Here is a 19,862-nt window from a genome sequence, read left to right on the forward strand (position 1 = left end):
ACCAGATTACACAAATGCTGTTTACCAGAGCAGGGTACCACAAATCTGATGCCTCTCAGTGATGTCCTGTGGCTCTTGTGTGAACTGCCCCTCAACATGTAACCCTCACCTCAGAGAGAAGAAAGATGAAGAGTCATGAAATTGTGAATGTAAGTTAAACAAATTACTGAGGAAACCCAAAAGTGACTAAGTTTATGTAGAAATGACTAGATTATGTTTTCTGACGTTAGGTGGAAGAGGAGGAGCTTGAGAGATGTGTGATAAACTCTATAGTAGAAAACAAATTTTATGTTATATATCCGAATTTTTATTTTATGAAGTAATACATACACAATATCAATAATACACTTTGGAATCTAGGGTTCTTAAAATGTGTTTGAAGAAATGCTGATGGCTCCCTGAAGCCCTTCTAGGAAACCTATGTGGACAACACTATTTGTGCAATAATACCAAGAATTTCCTTGCCTTTTTTACTCTCTCATGGATGTATAGTGTACTTTTAAAGAGACTACAAGACATGTGACATAATGACAGATTAAACCAAAAGCAGAATTGAGAATTGTTTTCATGCCAGATGTGAAAGGGATTTTCAAAAAAGTAAAACAATGCCACTCTTAACTGTTTTGGGGAAAAATATACTTGTTTTAAATAAAATTTTGCTTTTGTTAAAAAATGTAATGTTTGTATTATTGTTCTTTTTAAGTGAATTCACAAATATTTTATGTTCTCAATTTTAATTTTTAATGTGGCATAAATTAATAGATACAATCCATGTTGTACAAAGAAAAGGTTTTTGGGATCTTCAGTGAATTTTTGAAATGTGAGGGAGTCCTATATCCAAAAAGCTTGAGAACCATTGGCTCACACTCATTAGGGCCAGCCCCTTAATTGGAGATTGGAAAGTAATGAGTATAGAGATTGAAATCTGACTGTATCTGAATCACATTGGGTATGTTTCTCAAATTTTCTAAATTCCACTTTGCTCATTTATAAAATTGGGACAATAATGTTTAATTCTCAAGAACTTGTGGAGATTAGAGGTGTATGTGCATTGACCACTCTAACATGCTGTTCCTACTGAGTGCTTCACTATTGGATAGATGAATGTTAAATATTTATGTTTCAGATACCATCAGGGACATCTATATGGAAATGGCCCACAGTTTTCTTTCCTACTTACTACAGCTTTTGAAGCCCATTCAAAATTAGAAAGAATTTGACAAGATTATTAATTTTCTTTCCTTTGAAAAAATGAATACATTTATAGATACAGATTTATAGACACAGATATAAGATTCTCTGTTTGCCTAGCATTTTTTGAGCCAGTGATCGATCATTAAGTATTACGTTTCCTTATGTGATATATTCTTAATTCTTCACTGTGCATTTCCACTAACTGGCATGTCTAGATTTTTGTCACCTCTGTACCATATAAATATATTTTTTTCTCACTTCTCCCATAGCCTGCCAGACATCACCCTTACATCTGATGCCCCAGGTGTATGTGCGCTTGATTCCAAACATGCAGCTGAGTGACTGCATTTATACATTTCATTCACAAGTCTTGGTATTATGAATACATTTGTTGTCTTAATGAGAAGCAGACTGATACAAAATTCTACTTGAAAACAAAGACACCAGAAAAAGGAAGTATTTCCAGGTAGGTGAACATGTTTAAGTAAGTGAACATCATTTCTCTGAGGAATTGCAGCCTAATCCAATTCATTTTTATATTAATAAATCAAAATATATTGAGATACTTGTAGCAGTTGTCTTGAAATACACGGGTCAAAAAAAATCGAAAGTCATATTTATTGGATATGTGGTACAGCAGGGATGAAACTGAGATGCATTTACTCATCTCAAAAGCATGGTTTGAAATTTAACATAACAATGAAATAATTAGATAATGAGAAAGAACAGTGAGTGTGTGACTTCCTTTTTGCAGTCTCACGTTACTATAGCCACTCATTTAGCAATTTTTATCTGTAGCAACCATTTGGAATTTGCATATGTCAGAAGGAATACTTTTATTTTATTTTATTTTATTTTTTGGCCAGGAATGGAAGCAGAACTTGATGACAAAACGATCTTGGTGATGAATTGCTCCTGTTGCTGGTTATCTTGAACTGGGAGTTATCTACAATGCAGTATAAGAAAAAAGATGCCATCCCCATTCATTCTGATTTAATGGGTTGGTGTAGAATACAACATACCATCTTTTCCCCCGGTGTACATTCAGTAGTGAATTGAGCAAAAATATATTAAGTAAGCTTTTTAGTTGTACATCAAAATCAATACCAGGCTGTTATTGCAAATTTTAACATTATGGTTTCCTCATCAATTTGTGTGGTACTTTCATCTCTTACTACATAACAGCTGCCCATCTAACCTAATAATATTAAATATAATGATTAATCCCCAAAAGTTATAGTGTTCATAATTCTGCTCTAAGTAAACAGAAACTCTGAGGAAATTAATTTAATAAAATTAAAAGTAGAATCAAAAGTATAAGAGGGGAAGATCCTCATGATGACTGTGAAAAAACTATTACATGTTTCGGATTATTTTTGGAAATGTGTGAGATTCTCTTTTCATTTACTATTAAATATTCTGTAGAAAGGGAGTCAGAAAGTTGTCCTATGATGAGCTAAAGCTAAAAATCTCCTAATCAGTTAGCCACTTCAGATAGAATCTGTCATTGTGGGTGTGATTACTTACAGAGAATAAAATTCTTACAGAGAATTACTTACAGAGAATAAAATACAGAGAATAAAAAAGATAATTAGTGAGCACCTAGGTCCTCCTGTTGGTGGGAGGAATATTGTCCCATTGTAATGTATGGAGCACCTCCCACTTACTGCTTTACATTCTGGGGGGTACTAAGAAGATCCCGCCCTCAAGGTGCTCATTGCTTAATAGTTTATAATACTGTATGGCAAATAGAGGGATGGTCCAGCAACATAACTATATATGCAAATTTAATTAAATGAAATATATTTTATCATTTTAATAATTGACATCAGGATTCCTCTTATGGAGGGAGCATCTTTGAATAAAACCACGATGAGTACCCATGGAGTAGAAGAGAGGGGGGAGGGTGCGGAGACTTCTGCGTCAGAGAACAAGGGGCATTCATTTTGCTTTGGACAGGAAGAGGGCCTCTGGGGGATGCGACCAGAGTGCTGGACTGGGAGAGTGGAGTGTCAGATCCTGCCCAGAAAAGACCCTATCTTTCTCAGGCCTGTGACTTTGTCTCCTGCCCTCAGTGTCTAATCCTGCTCTTTTTCCCACCCTACTTTTCTCACTGGTCCCACTCTGCCCCTCTTCTGCGGACATTCTTAGTTAAAGCCCGCTGTAGAGGTTCATCTGTTGGTGTTTTAACACCTGCACAGTTAAGGCTCTGAGGGCTCTCTGAAAGCCAAGACAAATTATTTGCTTGACTAAAGTTTTGAGAGAGAAGCTGATGTTTAATGTTTGAAATTTAAAAATACAAAATAAATAAATAAATAAATAAATACACCTGTTTTAAATTAAGTAGCTGCATTTGTTGAATTCTTGCTCAGAACTCCTGAAGCTATTTTGTTTTTTTTTCAGGTATGTTCTATCTCACTTGCCTGTGTAATTCCTGGAGAGAAGGAATAATGTTTCCTGTAGTTTCATGATCATTCCTATACCTAATGGTGCAGCTGTCCAACATAGGTGCTCACTCACATTTTTCAAATAATTTATTGCTGTTAATATTAACAATTAATCTTTAATTCCCCTCTCCCTCAAATTTTAGAGAAAAACAGAATTGAGATAATAGTTCTATGTTCTGCTCCTGGTAATTAGGACTCTGGGAGGCTCCTCTGTTTTGATAATGTGTTTGTAGCTCAAAAATCATCCTTTTCCTTATGGTACACTACTCAAATTGCAGGAAAACTATATCTGGAAATAAAAGAGCCTCTGTGTTCTACATGCAAGCCCAAACTTATAAAGTATTAACTAGTACACACAGAACTCAGTCTCCTCGGGAAGAAAATGAATACTTGAAAGGATTTTTGATGAAGAAAAGATTTCTTTGCTAGTTTAAAATTATTCTAGGGAGATCATTAGGAGTCTATGATATGTACACATAAAGACAGAAGAAGAAATATTCCTTGCTTTCAGATATCCTAGCTTTTGCATGGCAGCCTCAGCTTGTAAGGAATGGCAAAGGTTCATTTTCTCCAAGAACATCTAGGGCCTATGTGGCATAGTTTAAGGCTATCTTAACAGTTTCTAAAGAAACTCACAATTCTGGTTCTATTAATGAGACTAGTAATCCCATTTGGATATGATATTAATTTAAAAAACTATAGAGAAAATGACCTTACTCATAGGGTAGATCCCTAAACACTGTTTGATATTAGGAAAATTTTTACAAATTTTCTCTCTTTTACATAGATTTAAAATGACATCGTTTTTTTTCTAACACACTAAAATGAGGAAGTGGATGGCAGTAAGTCCAGCCAGATGACTGGGTAACTGGTTTGCTGCTTCTGAGAAGGAACGGACCATCTTCTGTGTTTTAGAGAAATTTGGCATTGAACTGAAACTGATGTCGTGGGGACGATAAGCATACAGATATTTCATCAAAATAAATGCTTTAATTGAATTTTTAACCCAATGTTGTAGGAGAGATAAAAGTTGAACTTATGAGAGAAGAGTTAGGAAAAATTCCACAGAGGACTACTGGGCTCTGAAAGGCAGGGGTGACTTTCCTTTGTCATGCTCACCCTCCGGTTAGTACCCCAAACTTGGACTCCATACTCCAGTGCGTCTCCTTCCTCCCCAGCCTCCCTCAACCCCCTTGGATCTCAGGTTATTAAGAAATATGAACATTGTAGAGAAACTCCCTCACTTTCCTGCCATAAACCTATCCATGCTTTTGCTTTTGCCGCTTTCCTGCTTTTCTAGGAGGATCTTTGACTCCTATTCCGGGCTTATCCCAGGTGCCCATTTCCCTTCCACTGCTCTGAAACCGTCCCACCCCCTTAAGCCCTTAATCACTGATACTTTCAATCTCTCCCTGTCTCCAGGCGCTTCTCTTCCAAACTGTAAAATACTTGTGTCATCCATCAAAATAAGCCACTTTCCTTCCCTGGCTCTTCCGTGCTGTTTACTTCCCTTCACGGCCATGTTTCTTTAGGAGGAACTTACTTCAGGGGGGCATTTACTTCCTACTCTTCAACTCATTGCTGCCTGGATAACCTCAGTCAGACATCTCAGGCTCCTCCTCGTCCTTCTGAGTTCACGGTCTACCTCCTCGAGCCTGCCCTGTTCCCGCTCTGAATTCACCCAGCCACTGAGTGGAGACCTTGGAGCCACCCATGACTCCCTTCTTTCCTTTCCTCCCCCCTCTCACTTCTTCTCCATCATCACCACTAATACTCAGTGAGCATTTCTGACGCGATGGGGGACTTCTCTGAAGGCTCTGTGTCTGCCGTCACAGTTCGAGTCACCAGCATTTCCTCAAATTAGGTACTCTTGGTCCAATTTTACCGTGGCCAGCACCGAAGCCTGGCTTCAGTCACACCAGTTGAAGGGGTGCGGCTGTAATTCAAACCCTGGCGTCGGACCGGAGCCCACAGTTTACAGTCTAAACCGTCACCGAGTACTGTCACTGCTGCTTTTAAATCTCTTGAATCCACGTACTTTGTTCCATCACCACACCACTGATGGAGTCAGACGCTTCTCCGGAGTTCACTTGAACTATTGTGAGAGCTTTCTTACTGCTCTCAGGCCCTCCTGTGGCTTTCATTTTATCTCTCACTATCTACTTTCAGAGCAATCTTTTAAAATAATTTTAGTAAACGTATAATTCTAATGCTTAAAATACTCAATGGCCTCAAAACTCTGTGGTACATTCAGACTTCTTTCTGGAGCACTTGGAATGCTCCATCTTCCTCCTTGCCTAATTTAGATCTTTTTTCCCAATTAGTGGGAGAAAAATGTAGTTGGTTCGTTGATCACGTAGGGGCTCGAATGTGTGGGTCAGTTTATATATTAAATAACAGAATCAGGGCTTAACAGATGTTCAAAAGGTTCTCTTACCCGTTTCCTACTCTGCCCCGAGGTAGTCCAGGACAGGGGCTAGGCTTTGGAGTCAGGCATGGGTTCAGCTCCTGAACTTCCTCTATTTCTGTAATCCTCAGCATGTTCATTATATGATGGCGATTATAATTCCATCCTTATTAGGATTTAGTGAACTGAGACATGCAAAACACTTAGTACAATTATTGGTTCTTATTGGTAGGTTCGTACATTTGGCTTTGATTCTTGAACTAGAGCAATTGCAAAAAATTTAGAAGAAACTAGTTTGGTAATTGAAGGGACTCAGCACTATGTTTTACAATAAATATCACAATTGAATATCCTACAGTGGTATATTCCAAAGACAATGAAAATGAGGCACGAGGGCATATAATAGTTGTCTCCAAATATTTGTGGGGCTATGGAAGATTAATTTGATTTATTCTGTTGGTTCTAGGGGTCATAACCTAATGGGCATAAATTCAAGAGTTGAGGTAGATTTTTTACATGGTGTAGAGAACTCTGTAATAGAACTACTTCAAGATGACCCGCCTGGTGTAGCAGGCAGTCCAGCGGAGGCCGCAGATGTCAGATGGTACGTCAGTGCTTTGACTCGAGGTTCGGAACTGCTGCGTGTTCATCGCCTGGTGCCACCCCTCCCTGATGTTCGATGAGTCACTCTGTTTGTGTATAGAATATTTCCAGCCTATTCCACCCAGGCCATTTACAGATCATAGTTTCTGTGGTAACCAATCCCGGTAATAAGTTGCAGCCCTCAAATAATCAAACACCGTGCCTTGTTTCTCCTTCTGTAGTTGTTTGACGTTCTTTTATAGTTCCCCAAAGTGTTAAATCTGGCCTTTAGGAATCAACATCCTGTAAACCCCCGGAGACAGTCTAATGTTGTCTGCAACGTGGGGATTATTGCAAACAGCTGCTTGTGGCAGAGTGGTGGGTAGCAAATCGTGCCTCAAGTGACCAACATAAACGGAATCTGTGTGCGGCGAGCTGTGCTGAAGCACAACTAAAACAGTTTGCTCTAAGCTACATCTACTTGACATTTTCACCTGACCTCAAATTAGTAATATTATACATTCAGTGACACTAGACTTGTCCAGGAGTTATAAAGGAATTGATTGACTCATAAAATCTGGATTACATTCTGTGAGATCCTGTATGAAATTTCTAATTTTCATACTAAGTATTTCTGTGCAAGGAAGATTCTAGGAGGAAACATGAACTGTGGAATAATCAGGGTTTATATTTACTGCTAGTTCTGTCTCCCTCACATTTACTCATATTCATAGTCCTGGGTTTCTGGGACTCATATGTTGTTTTACTTCATTTTCTCTTCCAAAACCTCATCAGGTGACTTTTCCTATACTGTCACTCTTACGTGGCACTTCATTTTAGAACTTCCTGACTTACTCTCCGAAGCATTTTATTTTCTGTTTCCTCCATGGTCCTACTCATTTTCCAAGGTAACAGCTATCTGCTTTTATTAACTCAATTATATTATCCTATGCCTTATTTTAGATAATGTATGTAGTAACAGTAGACTTTGAAACAGGAGGCATTGATCCAGTTCTAGGGATAGATGTTAGACTGTTGAAGGTGAAATTTAGAGAAAATAGGAGACCTGTGTTCACATCGAAATAGACTGCACATGTTCTGCCCATGTCCAGGTTCCCTTCTTTTCTTCTGCCTTCCAGAAGGAAGTTCAGTTTGTCCGCTGTGTACCCAGGCATGACTCTACACATTAGGAATATTCCTAAAGGTAGAGAAGGAAGGAAAGATCTGTGTGTGGTGGTAGAGAATAATAGGAATGTGAACTGAGACAACAGTTGAGATATGGTGGACAGGAGGGAAAGTCCTTCATAAGAAATATAACACCGAGGGGCACTTGGGTAGCTCAGTTGATTAAGCATCTGCCTTCTGCTCAGGTCAGGATCCCAGCATCCTGGGAATGAGCCCTGTGTGGGGCTCCCTGCTCAGCGGGGAGCCTGCTTCTCTCTCTCCCTCTGCCTGCCACTCTCCTTGCTTGTGTGTTCTCTCAGTCTCTCTCTATCAAGTAAATATGAAATCTTTTTTTTTTTTTTAAAGAAATATAACACTGAAACCGAAGGCAGGAACCAGTCCTACCAAAAAAAAAAAAAAAAAAAAAAGAGGTAAAACGTGTGTGCTAGGCAGAGTGAAAAGCACGTGCCAAGACTCTGAGGCACTAAAAAGCTTGGCATGTGGCAAGATCTGGAAGGAGGCCAATATGGCTGGAGCTGTTTTCCGGCAAAGTTGGATGAGATGAATTTGGAGAGGCTGTTAAGGGCCATATCATTTAATAGAGCAGAAGAAGTCTTTGTTGGAGATCTTAAGTAGAGTGATGTTCAATTTCTAGTTTGATAAAGATTCTCTGACTATGATAAATAAATTGGATGAGGTAAGAATGGAAATAATACACTTAAAAATCTAGGAGAGAAACTGGATTACTGTAGGGATAGGAAAAAATGGAGAGAAATGGATGGATTGAAATACCTCTTCAGAGGTAGATACACAAACATTTTAGTTGGATTGGCTATGGTAGGAGAGGGAGAGAGAGGAAACAGGTGTGGTGACTGGTTTTCTGGTTTGATCCATGAGTGAATGTTCGCCCTATGTAGGGAGATGGTGAAGTGCCCCAATTAATAGAAGAGGAAGATAAAACTTGAAGAGGTCAAGTAATTTCCCCAAGGTCACCTCTTTCTCTATTCTCATTTTTCATTTTTTGGCAAACACCTATACTATGAAATTATTTGTGTGGGGAATATATTCTTATTTTGTGTTGTGTCCCAAGGACCCAGCATTTACATCACTTATATTGAGGGCTGACATTCCTATCAGTCCCTCAGTTATCCAAGTGATAGTGAATTCTTTAAGTATTACTGGGTAAGAGTAGTGACAAAGGGAAATAAATGGTCCCTTGTCTTGCTGACGGTGAGGAAGGTAGGCCATTAAGCAATATAGCCCAGTATGAGACTGTGGTAGGAAAGAAGCACTGGGTATGAAGGAGACCAGGAGAATCTTTTCAGTGAAGGTCATATCTCATCTTAGCTGAACATTGAAAGCTGAGGAGAAGTTAGGAAGGAAGATCAGGAAATCATATTCTGGATGGAAGCGACAGCTCATATTTCAATCGAGGAATCCACAAAGCTCGGAGAATTTGAAATTAGAGCCTGTGGTTGAAAATTTAAATTCAGATGGAGTAGGGAGAGATAAGTCTGCATAGGTAAGCAGGGCATGCTACCTCAGAAGTTACTTTAAGGAATTTGCCTGTGATCCTGTGATAGAAGGGAAGCCATCTTAAGAAGGGGCATGGCTTCGCACGATCATCCTTTTAGAAAGACCATTGTAACTATAATATGGAAAATGGGTTGTATGGGAGTACAAATAAATATTTGATAATATCCTACAAATGTCTTGTATATACAACAGGCAGTTATAAGGATTTTTAGTTTGGTTGTGTTCAAACTATGAAAGATGATTTAAAACCATTATGGTATAGTATAAGCAGGGCCTCACTTATGATTAATTAATGTTTAAGCAATCTGATTTTAGTATATACATAAGTTTTTTTTGAAAGTTGACTCTTTTTTGCACATCTTTTATGCTAGAAGGATTTTAAAATAAATTAAAAATAGACCCTGTAACTTTTTAGAGATTTTTATCTTTTTCTATTAAAAAGGGTGTATTTACTGACACATTCTTTTTAACCTATCCAAAATTCCAGTAAAAATTAACATATTTAAAATTATTTTAGACATAGTATTCAAGAAGAAAAAGTAGAAGAGGGATATAAAATTTTGTTGCTTTTTTAAGCATTTTTAAGGTCTACAAGATAATACTGCATAGTTTAAATAACTTATGAACGTAAGATTGTATAGGGCATTTGTCATTTAATTAGTGTATATGTGCAGTAAATATTTTAAAAGCAAACAATATTTTAATTTATTTTCAAAACTCCTAGTTGCTAACTCCTGTTCTTAAAATTAAATCCCAGAAGGGTCTTGTAGGTCAAATCTAACCTCCCTCCCAGACACAATTTATTTCTCTACAATCCAGTATCAAGTTTCTCTGTCACCCCATCTTTTGAAATGTTTTGATTATTTGAAGCTCTTTGAAAAATCTGCCTTTTTGGTTCCAGCTCTATCCTCTGTGGTTTCAAGGATATGTTTAAATATTTCGTATGTTATCAAGACTTATTCATGAAGATTTATGCTGGAGTGTTAACCCCAGGAAAGGATTTACTTCAGAGTATAATGAAATGGTTATTTAAAGCTATTTTCCCTTCTGTGTTTATATGTGCTCAGAAGTGTTCAGACTGGATTGAAAGTCTCATTTGGTGTATACTTACACATTTTTTTCCCCAAACTCTGATTGCAGTTTACATTATGATTCATTCATTTATTGTGTTTGCTGCATATTTTCCATTTCTCTCCACCAGAATATAAGTGACAGGTGCCTAGAACAGTGTTTTATACATAGTAGGCTCACAGTGAGTATTTGTTAAATGAATAAAAATGATTTAAAGTCTTCTTTAAAAAATCTTCATGATCTCAGTGAGGTTTATTGACTATTAGACTTGCCACTGAAAGGTTAAATTATATTGAAGATCACATGGCTGGTTAGGAGAAAAGTCCTTCCTAGAGTCTGGTAATTCTGGCTACTATTGCTGGGATGAAGTCCTTACCCCAGGATGTACTCTGAGAACAAATGTAATACACACTTAGGGACTCTATCGCCCTCAATGCTCCTTCTGTATCACTGCCTCACCCAGATGATTTTTATTTCCATAAATTAGCTCTGCTTGTTTCCAGAAGTGTGTGTAAGTTGAATTATATAGTATATACTATTTCTGTCTGACTCCTTTCACTCAACATTCTGTGGATAAGTTTCATTCCGTGTGTGTACAGCAGAAGTTCAGTTTTATTACTCTGAAGTAAGATGATTCCAAAATTTATATTTCATTCTGCATCAGTAGACATTTGGGTTGTTAGGTTTTTTTGTTTGTTTGTTTATTGTTTTTGGTTGTTTTTTTTTGTTTGTTTTGTTTTGTTTTTGCTGCTATAGATGCTGTTTAAATTTTTCTGTACATGTCTGAATTTCTCTTGGATATCGACCTAGGAGTGGAATTGTGGGGAGAGAGGGTGTGTATATGTTCAGCTCAAGGAGATGAAACTAAGGATTTTTCTAGAGTGTTTGTATTATATTCATATTTTAGAATATGGTGAACACCAAGGATGTGTTTTGATGAAAAAATGGGTCATATGGCTAAAACCATGAACCATTTAAAATTTTGAGACATCTAAATGTATATAATTAATTAATTTTTTAAAAAATTTTATTTATTTGAGAGAGAGAGAGTATGAGAGAGTAGGATAAAGGGCAGAGGGAGAAGCAGGACTCCCTGCTGAGCAGGGAGCCCAATATGGGACTTGATCCTGGTACTCCAGGATCATGACCCGAGCCAAAGTCAGACACTTCCCTGACTGAGCCACCCAGGCGCCCTATAATTAATTTATTTTTAAAAACAACTGGAGGGGGATGCCTGGGTGGCTCAGTTGGTTAAGCAGCTGCCTTTGGCTCAGGTCATGATTCCACGGTCCTGGGATCGAGTCCCACATTGGGCTCCTTGGTTGGCAGGGAGTCGTCTTCTCCCTCTGCCCCTTCCCCTGCTTGTGTTCTACCTTGTGCTCTCTCTCTCTGACAAATGGATAAATAAAATCTTTAAAACAAAAACAAAAACAAAAACCAACTGGAGTGATGTCTTCTGTACTTCTCTTTTTGTCCCAACTTTTCCATTTCATCATGGGAAAAAGTAGAGCAGGTAAGTATATTGTCCTGAAGCAGTCATCTTGAAGTACAAAGATATCTCTGTAACAGCACTTTAAAAAATGAATGCTCAGGGAACATTTTAAATTACTAAGGATGTCCTTGATGTCCAATAGTGATGATTTTTCTTATTCTTTGTACACTATAAAAAGTGAGTGACTCATAGACTTGAAGGCATGAAGAAATTTAAAGAGTTTCGTTCATTTGACATTCAAATTTTTTTTTCTTTTTCTCTCCTATAACTAAGGCTTCTTGGTTATGTGTAACATGTTACAAACAATGGACAGTGTCTACAGAATTTTATATACTGAAGAGCAGTGTTAGTCAACATAGGATTGATACCTCTTTGTCAATGATCATTGCCTAATAATCCCAAATTAGCACCTAGGGCGTATATGCATTTCACCATGTGTTTTAAAACATAAGCATTGTACTTAATATGGTTTCAGAAGGCTATTTAAGCATCAGGTACTACACTGAGCACAGTGTTTGGAAGGTATTTTGATGTACTGAAGAGGTTAATTGCTCAGTTTTCACCAAATTCCTTTACTAATGCAAGAGCAGGTTCAGAAGAAAAACTTGAGCTGAAGGTTTTAAGTGAGATTGGGGGATGAAAGCATCACTTCCTTTCTTTGTTTATTTCATGGTCAATTTTACTTTAATTTAGCTGAGAGCAGTGGTGTAATTTGATCACCACTCTTGACTTTTGGTTTTTTCAATCAGTATTTCTGTACCTTTGGGTAAACCTTTTATTTCAGTGAGTCTTATTTTCCTTACTTGTTAATGGAGTGTGGGCCTAAGCTGAGCCCTTCTAGAGCTAATTTTTGGGTGATATTAATGTATGGCATTAGATGTATTTTTAACAAAGCATTTCTTGGAATGGCCTCTCTGGTTTCCTTTCTTCCTTGCAAGTGGAAGGAAATATTTCGGAGAAAATAACTATCCTCCCCTTTCCAGAGCTTCATAACTGGTGCTAAATGAACCAAGAAAGAGAGAGATTTGCTAAATCATGGCATTGAACTTGGTGTTGTAGGCATTATAATTTCTGATGAATGGTGTCTCCTGAGACTTCTGTAAAATGATACATTCTGACATCCAGTGACCTTTTAAACTAATATTTCTATAATATAATTCAGTTGCTTCTGTTTCCTGGAGATAATAACATTAGTTTGTACAGAGGTAGATAATGATTTTGTTAGCAATTTCCTTTGTGGTAAGTGTTTTTAAAGTAATTTAGTTTGAAGGAAGAATCGTTTATACAAATAAAATCCAAAGGAACTCACCTGTAGTGTACTATGATTAAAAAAAAAGAAGAAGAAGTAGTCAGTGACTTATGGAACAACATTTTTGAGACTCAAGGTAAATAGTCATATTGACTGATTTATTTTTAGGAAAGCTCTTTGCCAACTATAAATATTTTTAAAATACACACATACAATATTATGGTGAAGGGATAAGACTGTGGAATCAGACATATTGCTAATTCTCTCATGAATGAGTATTAGACACCTGGATTTTTTTAATCCGCAAAACAACAGTAATAATACTTCACAAGTTTATGTAGTAAAATACATGAATACATGAAGTGATAACCGGGAGCATACACTACAATCCTTGGCATACAGTGGTGGTCAATAAATATCAGCAAATTTTTTTTTCCTTCATGGGTACTATAAGGTCTTAAATGGCTTCTAAGTTATTGAAGACAGTTGAAGTTATGTTAGTCAAGTTTAACATTAAGTTTAGCTATTATATCCCGATTGTTTGATTCCTGTTCTGTTAATTGCTTTACCAAAGTTGATTGCTCAGAATACCTCGTCCCTTTTTATGACTGAAAACCCTTCGCTGTAGCTAGAATGACAAGGATAGGCACTTGATCTATAGTCTTAGATTTTTATCTTAAATATTTACAGTCATAGCAAAACAAGGACGTGCTAAGAAGAAAGTAGACTTTGTTTCCCTCCACAGTTTGTGTCTGTTCTTTTCTCACCCACAGTTTCTGCCCATCTTCCCCCCATGCTCTCTCTTCTACGTAGACCTCGTCATTGCCCATGGCCATCATCTCTGCCAGTGTGCACCGGACAGCATAACCTTCCCTTCTCCACCATAAGGCCTCCCCTCCTCCATGAAATGCTTGCACTGTGCTTCTTGTCTTCTTCCTCTGTCTCACCTTCTTGCCTCAGATTATAATGTGTCCTATGATGTGTGTTTTAAGACTACACCTGGATTATGTGTAGAGGTGGTCTTTTTAATTCTTTGGTGTGTCTGACGAAACTCAGAGTCCTTCCCAGAGAAGGCTTGTAGTGAAAGTTTGCTGATGGTGTTGCGGTTTCTACTCTTGCTGATTGATGTTAAAAAAGAATGAAAATCTACCCCTAGGGGTGCTTGGGTGCCTCAGTGGGTTAAAGCCTCTGCCTTTGGCTCAGGTCTCGATCCCGGGGTCCTGGGGGTCCGGGGATCGAGCCCCACATTAGGCTCTCTGCTCAGCAGGGTGCCTGCTTCCCTCCCTCTCTCGCTGTCTGCCCCTCTGCCTACTTGTGATCTGTGTCTGTCAAATAAATAAATAAATAAATAAAATCTTAAAAAAAAAAAGAATATCTACCCCTAGATGTATGGCACTTTGTGTAACCAAGACACTCTAGGTCTTATGTGGACTTCGTTCTTTGAGCTAAATGGTTGATTCATTTCCATTTATCTGTTTGTTCATCTGCCCATCCATCCAAATAATTTATTTAATACTTTGATTACAAAGTATGTGCAAGGAGCCATGGGAAATAGAAAAAACCAATTGGTAAGGGATGATTACACTAATTACTAGTATTGGCTCTTCCTAAATAATTGTTTTGTATCTTCAAATAACTTCAAAAGACTGGCAACTCAGGATTTATTTATGTTTCTAAGTTGAAGTAAACTTTTTAATATACTGTATTACTTTTTATGATTCCTTGCTTTTAAAAAAAACTATGATACTTCCACTTAACTCATAACTGCTGATCCTCATTGTATTAGTTAGAATTTAATCCTAATATAAAAATGTTAGTGAGCCAAGAAAGTACTGCAGCATTTCTGAAGGCTAAAAATTCAAATTTAAAGAATAATAATGTAGGCTTGCTTTTAAACAACTTGATTAAAATTTAAAGATGGAGTTTAAACACAATTTGAACAACTGAGATTAAATATATATGATGTGTGCTCATCTGTTTTTGGTACCACTCTCAATTATTTGTTCTACCTTATAGGGGCTATTTTCTATTGGACCATTTTACCTTACCCACTGTAAATAACATAAAAAAACAGAAAGTCTGCTTTTGAGAAAGACAATCTGATTAATAATGGGAACATAAATTTGCTTTTTACATAAAATTAGTTTAATGGAAGGGTCTGATAAAGAGTTTAAAATAAGTGTGCTTGATTTTTTTTTTTTATGGAGATAAGTGAAGAAATTACTTACAGTGAATTAGAGCAAGAAATTTTATAACAACAAAATAGGCAGAGCCAAATATGAATGTATAAATGTAAAAAGGAACTAATTAAAAACTGTAGAATTGAGGACCGCCTGGGGGGCTCAGTCAGTTAAGTGTCTGCCTTTGGTTCATCTCGCTTTCCCTCTCTCTTTCTCCCTTTCTTAAATAAATAAATAAAATCTAAAAAAAAAAAGAAATTGTAGCATTGAAAAACATTGTGACTGACAGTAAAACATATCTATAGACAGGATAAACTCTAGAAAATAAACTGTTAGAATTTTTGAACTGGAAGACATGATTGAGGAATCTATACCAAAATCAAAAATAGATAAAAATAGAAAAGCATAAAAATATTGTTGAGAATTAAGGATAGATTGAGAAGTGCCATCATGACTAAAAGTATCTAAAATGCCTTAAACCCATATGATCTTCATTTTTTTAAAGCCCCCCATTCACTTTAAAAAGAACTTATTAAGTTAAGATTATATAAGAATATATGAAAACATTCTTGGCAGAAAAACTCAAAATTAGGTAAGACCATATTGAGTTTAAATGTGTAGGTACCTGGGATGCCTGGGTGGCTCAGTGGGTTAAAGCCTCTGCCTTTGGCTCAGGTCATGATCTCAGGGTCTTGGGATCGAGCCCCGCATCAGGCTCTCTGCTCAGCAGGGAGTCGGCTTCCCCCTCTCTCTCTCTCTGCCTGCCTCTCTGCCTACTTATGATCTCTATCTGTCAAATACATAAATAAAATCTTTAAAAAAAATGTGTAAACCTGGCGATTCACAGACCTGTACCCCTGGGGCTAATAATAACAGTATATGTTTATAAAAAAATTAAAAAATTATTAAAAAAAGCAAAAAAAAATAGTGTCAGTAACTCTTTACTTTTGTAGCCATCCACAGCATCCTTCCAGACCTTTATTTTTGTATAAATGTTCATATCATTATGCACCTTTTTATTTTAAAAAATTCACAGTTAAAATTGTATCTCTTTGTAATTATGTGCATCCCCAGTCAGATGATGAGAAATGGAAATAATATGGTATGCAGATTTTAAATTTTGTTAGGTCCTGACAATGTCGCTCTCCAATAAAGTTGTACCATTTTGCATTCCCACCAATATTGTAAGCGAATTAATGACAGTTTCCCCACATTCTCTGTAACACAGGGATGTTATGAAGTTATTAAATTTGTAATTTTATGGAAAGATTATTTTCACTTCTTAATTTATTAGTGATGTTGGACATCTCTTCAACATCTTGTTTATTTTTATTTCTTCTGTTAAGTGAATCATGGTAACTACTTATCCTTATTTTGAGTTTTTCTTTTTTTTTAATTTTGAGTTTTTCTATATAATGAATACTAATCTTTCATCTGTTACATGTGCTATAAATGTTTTCTTCTCATTCATTTGCCCTTTGGCTTTGTTATATTTCCACTTTGTAGACATTTTACATTTCATGTGTATAGTTGAGTTTTTAGAGCTCTTCAGGCTTATAGCCTATGCTATAAGCTTATATGCTACAGGCTTCTAGCCAATTATCCTCATTGATCTTACTAAAGATAGGCATCATTTCATCAAATATAGTTTTAAATATCTTAGTTATCCATTAAGAGGAAAGGTTGAAGGAGGCTAAGATAAAGCTCTAGTCTCTATGTCATCTGTCGGAGTCCCATTCCTATCTCCCTGGCTGCCTGTGCCCGTGTTAAGCTTAAATTCCAGGAGAGCATCAGGAAGTGTGAATCTCTGCTGAGCTCATGGGACTTGGCCTGTTACTTGTTCTTGCCTTAGGGCCAAAGGCCAAGGAAAGCTGCTTGTCAGAGCTCTCAACAGGATGATTAATAACACAAGAATGATGTGACTGGAGAAGGAATAGGGGTGTCTCAAAATTTTGGTTTCTCTTGTTACCTGACCAGTTTTACCTAAAATCGACCTGCCTTTTCTTTCTGACCTTCTGTGGCATGAGATACAATAGAAAAAGGGAGGGAGATGGAATAAATAAAAATGACGTGATATGGCATAAAGACAGGAAAAGTGAGAGATGAAAAAGGAAGGTACATTTTGTATAGTCTTGGGATCCTGGATGCTGGGATAGTGGGTGCCGCGTATGTGCAGGGAGTTCCATTCCCAGCAGCTGCTGTGCACTGTCAGGGCTAAGCAAAAGGAAGCAGAGAGAACTTGCGGCGTACCTGGATACTGTTATTTCTGGAGTCATGCAGGTCTGAAACACCGTGTTATACAACTTAGTTTTTATTTTGAACACGCTTGTGAGCTGGGACTTTAATTTTTATCTACATACCTACATGCATACATATATATGTATGTATATATCTGTGAATTTGTTTTCTCTCTCATCTCGGGTTTGAAGGCGTATAAGTTGTGTTTATGTGTGTAATTGCTGGATAACCCAGAATGTATATTTTACTGAAATTGGCAGAACAATGCTCCCCACACCCCTCAAAAGGTTGTGCATACCCGAAACTTCAGCATCTTTGAATATGTTATTTTGCACAGAAAATGCACTTGGAAGACATGATTTTTTAAAAAAAAGATTTTATTTATTTATTTGACAGAGAAAGAGAGAGATAAAGTAGGCAGAGAGGCAGGCAGAGAGAGAGAGGGAAGTAGAGTCCCCGTTGAGCATAGAGCCCCATCCGGGGCTTAATTTCAGCACCCTGAGATCATGACCTGAGCCGAAGGCAGAGGCTTAACCCACTGAGCCACCCAGGCGCCCCAGAAGACATGATTTTCATTACCAGTCTCTGGCTGGGGATATCAGCCTGGACTGTCAGGGTGTATATGAGTCCTGAAAAGTGAAGCACCTTTTCTGACTGGTTCAGAGCTGGGACAGGAGAAGAAAGACATGGGAAGTGTGTGAGGGCCTAGAGCTGTCACTACTTGGCTTAGATGATGATTCATATACTTTTATTCTTTCAATTTCATTGATAGAAATGTTGAAGGCTATGAGTTTTACTCTGATTTGTGTTTTCAAAACATTTCCATGTGTTGTAATTTCATTTATATTTTTAAAAGACATTATTATTTCAGCTTATATTCACCTTCTCACCCAAGAGTTGCTTTAAAAAAAAAAAAAAAGTTTGTTTCTTTTTTTTTTTTGTAATCCAGGTAAAAGGGCCTTTTATAAAATTCCTTAAATAATTTCTAGTTTTATTTCATTGAGATCAGAAAGTGTTGTTTTCTAATACTCCTCTTTTGTGGAACTTACTGATCTCTTCCTTGTGACCTAAAATAGGATTAATTTTTGTGGGGTTCCAAATGTATTTGAGAGCAAGGTTAACTTTCTGTTCTCAGTATGTGAAATTTAATATATACCCCTGAAATCATCATTATTAATTACATGTTTAGGGTTGAAAGAATCTTTGCAGTTTTAGTCCATGTTGTCTATCTTGTACTGAATGGTACGTGAAAGACTCCTATGACTAGTTTTGCTTTGTCTTTGTCTCCTCTGAGGCTTTTGTTTTGTTTTGTTTTGTTTTTAGTAGGCTCTATGCCCAGTGTGGTTCTCAATGCAGCAGGGCTTGAAATCACAACCCTGAGATCAAGACTCAAGCTGAGATCAAGAGTCAGACGCTTAACCAACTGAGTCACACAGGTGTCCCTGGGTGGGAATACAAAGAGGGATGCTGTGTTATTTGCTACATAGATATTTATATTTATTAGATATTTATTGTATTTTTGGCTTTTAACATTAAAAAGTACCCCTCTTTTTTTACATTTAATGGTTTCTGTTTTGCATTTTATTTGTTTGCTGTCAATGTGACTTTTCATTCACCTATTGTTTTAATTTTACTGATGTATTTTTGCTTATCCCTTTATATTTGGGCTTACTGACTCATTTTCTTTTAAGGCTCTACCTTATATACAGTGTATAGTTAGGTTCTGCTTTATGAGCCAGACTAAAACATCTTTTCCTTAAAATGCATTAAGTACATTCAGAATTATTGAAAAGACTGCTGTGTTTGGTCTTAATTCTGTCATGTTATTTCATTATATATGTTATACTTGTTATTGTATATTTTTGTGAGGGTTTTTTTTTCTTTTCTTTTCTTTCTTTCTTTTTTTGTTTTGTTTTGTTTTTAAAGATTTTTTTATTTATTTGTTTGACAGAAAGAGATCACAGGTAGGCAGAGAGAGAGAGAGAGAGAGAGGAGGAAGCAGGCTCCCTGCTGAGCAGAGAGCCTGATGTGGGGCTTGATCCCAGGACCCTGGGACCATGACCTGAGCCGAAGGCAGAGGCTTTAACCCACTGAGCCACCCAGGTGACCCTTGTTTTGTTTTCTAGCAAAATTTTATTTTTGTTTTAGTGGTCACATTGAACTTGTGCCTTTGTTAGTGCCTTTATTCCCAGTTGGAAGGTTTATGCATTGAATGTATGGTTTGGTAATATTTACTAATGTACTTACTGTTGCCTGTACAACAAGTGTATTCCACTTTGTTTTCCTCTCATTTCTTATTTCA

At 37.0% G+C, this 19,862-nt stretch overlaps 1 protein-coding gene and 1 long non-coding RNA gene across 5 annotated transcripts in view; both read left to right on the forward strand.

Moving 5' to 3' along the window:
• LOC309845316 overlaps positions 1-3,537 on the forward strand; it is a 101,766-nt gene extending 98,229 nt beyond the window's left edge. Inside the window, exons 2-3 of the long non-coding RNA XR_014301207.1 lie at positions 1,464-1,660; positions 2,061-3,537. This is a non-coding gene — a long non-coding RNA (uncharacterized lncRNA). The remainder of the gene's footprint in view (positions 1-1,463; positions 1,661-2,060) is intronic.
• The window catches only part of IMMP2L (inner mitochondrial membrane peptidase subunit 2), an 861,434-nt gene that overhangs the window by 177,154 nt on the left and 664,418 nt on the right, over positions 1-19,862 (forward strand). The window lies entirely within an intron of this gene.

The sequence above is a fragment of the Mustela nivalis genome, assembly GCF_964662115.1.
Source record: "Mustela nivalis genome assembly, chromosome: 12".
NCBI classification, from domain to species: domain Eukaryota; kingdom Metazoa; phylum Chordata; class Mammalia; order Carnivora; family Mustelidae; genus Mustela; species Mustela nivalis.